We start from the raw sequence: 4,605 nt of genomic DNA, 5'->3' as shown, positions 1-4,605 counted from the left end.
CTATATTCTGATGTAATGCTGCTCTTAAAGTAATATTCTAAAGAAAAGTTTCCACAATTGTAGCGTTTGTTAAAAAAAAAAACATTGTCCAGCCGTAAAAATTACGAAATATCACTCGAACACTAAAACGTTATCATAAATACACATTGCCAGATAGTTAGAGTTAAACGACTAAAATTTATAAATGGTTGTCATATGTGTCCAAACAAAAAAATTGAGCAGGTGAAAATCATTGGTAGTTTCAAACTGAGAGAGTATGTGTCGATTCATAAGTTTCTTATTTCAACTATCCATTGATATCTGGATGGAGTTTATTAGTATATTATATAACCACCATTTAAATACCAGGTAAGCGTTCGCTCGAAAACATGATATCTTCACATGTGAAAATGTAAAAATGTTATATTCACACGTGAAATATCACCGTTGCTATGGCTACATAATAAATAGCGCCTTTCACAGAAAAAATATTTAAAAGTGAAAATGTTTGGTAATTCACTGGTGTTTATATAATAAATAGATTATTGCATGTCCGCTTGAAAAAAATATTTACCTAAATAATCTGGTGCTAAGCGATGTAATTGGTATACGGAACTATTTTTACAGACTGATCACTGCATTTCACTTTTTATTTGTTACTGCTGAATATATAGGGAATATTAGATGGCCGCTTGGAGATACTTGAAGTATCCTATATATATATTCAGCAGCAAGAGATAATAAGTTAAATGCATTGATCAGTCTGTAAAAATAGTTCCGTATAACAATTAGATGGCTTAGCTCCAGATTTAATTTTGGTAAATATTTTTTTAAATGTTCAGCAGTTCACAACAAGAACACAAGGGGATCGATGTAACAATTTTGTGGTCCTCCGATGTATAGACTGTCAATGGGACAAAGGGCATTTTATTTTCTGGGTCCGTGGGAATGGAATGGGCTAGCTGACAATATTAAGAACACTATAAAGATATTGATAGTTTTAAGCGGACAGTTTCATACGAAATAAATTGATTTAAATGTATTTTGAATTTAATTAAACTACTGTAAATTAGACCCTGTTTACTTGGAGTGGGGGACCCCGGTCTAGTGGGGTAGGTTTCTTTTGTTTTGTGTCCCGCAGAGCGTGAAAACAAAAGAAACCAACCCCACTAGACCGGGGTCCCCCACTCCATGTAAACAGGGTCTAAATTTTCTTTTCTTAATTACCATTCTTTATTATGTAATAGTTAACATTGTGACTAAAAAGCCATCTGTTGAAAGGAGTGTCAATAAAGTATGTTTGTGACTGGTATGTGATTAGCAAAGGAACGTTACTCAAATTAACGGATTGTCACATGCGGGAAACGTCAGAATTCAAATTTCTTTGAAAAGAAGTCCTAACTTAACTTAAACAATGCTTAGTATTTTTTTGCAAGAAATATGTCTTCCTTTATCATGTTTCTAATACCAAATTTAAACTCTTGATTAATCCATACTGAAACCTTGTTTGTTTATTGGTCTCGGTGACATGCATTCAGATGTCACCCTTTGAAGGAAGTTCCAGACTTGAAGAGAAAGACAGAGAAGAAGGAAAATTATATGCGCACATGCAGAAAGGTTATAGTGTTTACGTTTATAAAACATAATTATTATAAAATTTGGGTTTTTTTCACTCTCGTCTTCGTACCCATACTTTCTAACACCAAAGAATTATATTTTGGTTAATTGTATACCCCGTTTTCTTGCCGGCAAAATTGGTTAAAAAACTGAGGAGTCTCTTAAAATCCTTGAGAAGCAGAATAGCTTTATTTAAGAAATCGTGGCTGAAGTGCAGCAGTTTAAAAAATTTACTGACAGCGAGTACCGTGTATAAACTCACGAAAAGACTTCAAACAGGTGAAAAGGAAAGAGCGTTTAGTGCAATCTTATGCGGCGAAGCTAAAACCGGTTTCATTCTTTCTAATTAACAATTATTCCTCGAGCCCGAATGGGCCTCATGGGCTATTGACTCAGAGGCCATGAGGGCGAGAGGAATAATTGTTTTAGTAAAATCCAACTAGTTGGTCAAAAATATCGAGACAAAACAACTTGTGCTAGCAAAACGCGATTCAGCCGCCATTGTTTTGGTTTTCAAAGCCGGCGCTTTTCGCTAACATATAGCCTAGTGGTAGCTCAACCAATCAGAACGCAGCATTGATAATAGACCACTAGCTGGATTTTACTAAAGACAGAGATATTTGCACCGCTCTTGCAAAATATAAAATAATGTAAGTTATGAAATAGTGGTCAGATCAGGATGTTTAGAGTTTTTCAGCAACTAAAATCCTCCATAAAACGTAAAATTAGGCATTTTCACGTGACGTGCAGTGACGGTAAAGAAATGTACAAAAAAAATGTGCCCAAAACAAAGTTGTTGTATTGCTCAATAAACCTATCGCTTTTTTTTTTGCTGTCGCCTTCGTGGTTGCTAGAACTTCATATTATCATAGTTGGCAATTATTAGACGCCTCATAGCGCTAGATAGTTTATATTGAAAATTATTTGTCGACTACTGTTGAGTTTTAAATGTTTATTAAAAATGAACCATATCGTTGAATTAAATCGCCTGGGTTAACATGACAGTTTTACGTACTGTTTACAAAACGAGCAGGAGTGTATTATCAGGTTTAAAAACTCGATGCGAAGCCGAGAGTTTTTACACCTGATAATATACTCCCGCGAGTATTTTGAACGGCTTCAAAATCTCTGATATATATCAACTCATTCTTGCAATAATACTTAGATTTGGGGTTATTTTGGTCTTATAAAAAATTGGACGTAGAGTTTAGCCGCGTCTTTATCGAATATAAAGACACTCGTTAAAAATAGAATTTCTTTTGTTTTTTCGCTATGAATTATCTATGAGTTTTTGAACGTAGAAATAGTTCGAATCATTTCAGTGAAAATTTCCAGAATGAAAGACTGTGCATTACTCAACAAAAAATAAAATTACCATAATGATTATTTTTAAGAATTTGAAAAAACTGTTTTTTGTCCTGGAAACAACAGCATTTATTCTTTTAGTCTGGTCGCATCCCACAAGACCTTAGACTTCAACGAACTTTCTCTAAATAGTGGCCTATCCAAGACGTGCAGATTTTGCATAGTTCTTACCCCCTGTTTACAATTCCTATTACATTTAAGTGCCTTCAAGTTCTCTGGTATTGCTCCCAGAGTTATAGTTTTATCATTATTATTATTATTATTATTATTATTACTTTTCCCAGTGATAAAAATTTTTTTGGATCTTTATGGACCCCCTAATCCCAAAAATGTCAGCTGAGAATTAGCATAACAAAGGGAAACCTAGAGAAAAACGTTAATCGTAACTGTTTAGACGTGAGACAAACAAACTTCCGAGTCAGGATTTTGAGTTGGATCTCGAGTTGGATTTTCGAGTTAGGATTTCGAGTTGGATTTTCGAGTTAAGATTTCGAGTTGGATTTTCGAGTGAGGATTTCGAGTTGGATTTTCGAGTAAGGATGCTGAGTTGTTTTTTTTTTTTGAGATGGTTACTAGTAATCCAGCTGCAACTTAACTTAAGGTTAAATCAACAACATTCTGTACGAAAAAAAGAAAACAGCCATATAGCAGGATACACAGCATTAAGCTTCCTCATTCAAGTAAGACCCCATCTCTCGATGATAGTAAATTTTGTAAAAAGTCCCCCTCAGTTTTTAATTATTACTTATCAAATGAGAAAATAGTGAATTCATGTATGAATGAAGCAAGTGTGGCAATTCTTTTTACTTATGTATGGCTCCATAACTCTGGGAAAGCACTAGATGAAATTGAAAAAAAAAGCAAACTGTTTTGATGCCTTTTGTTGGCAGTTTGGAACCACTAAACCACCTTAATAACTACTTAGATGTCAATAAAACAGCCTGTGTGTGCAATGGGAAAAGTGAACACAAGAAACCAACCTCGTCTTTTTTCTTAAAGTTAAAATCACTGTCATGTTCATTAAGTCTTTCTTGATGGGGTTTGATGTTAAATCAATGACCATCTGTAAAAAAACGGCTTATCTGTAGATTTTTTGCTACTACGAAGAATATTGGACCAGCAATATTTGTTTCATCAAGGAACAGATTTTTAGCTCCTGGGATAGGGATTGTTACTCTGGATCTGGGATCAGAATTGTCAATTCTGATGGTATTAGAAAATCATTTACTTTGGGCCTGAGATAATTTGCACTTCGTTACATTGACTTCTTTGTTTATATACTAAAGTATATATTTATACACACTCAGTGATCTTGGTGATTTAAGCAATCTGATTGGTTCGCTATCTCGGACTATTCAACAATATTCACCTCCTAGCGGGTGGATAATGTGTGAGCTCGGTGTTTTTCCTACTTTTTTTAGAGAACGATATATGTGTATATACTAAAACAATTATTCTTTTCAATCTCGGTGAATAGTGGCTTTGGGAATATTTACCTCGCCGCTTTCGCGGCTCGGTAAATATTTTGCCACTATTCACTTCGATTTCAAAGAATAATTGTTAAACATTTGGCATTTTCCCCCGGCCCTGGATATATCATGTGATTCTGAAAACAAAATTATAACTAGGTAACATTTCTGGGAT

This window comes from Porites lutea, chromosome 7 (assembly GCF_958299795.1).
Source record: "Porites lutea chromosome 7, jaPorLute2.1, whole genome shotgun sequence".
In the NCBI taxonomy this organism is placed as follows: domain Eukaryota; kingdom Metazoa; phylum Cnidaria; class Anthozoa; order Scleractinia; family Poritidae; genus Porites; species Porites lutea.
This window is presented reverse-complemented; position numbering follows the sequence as displayed.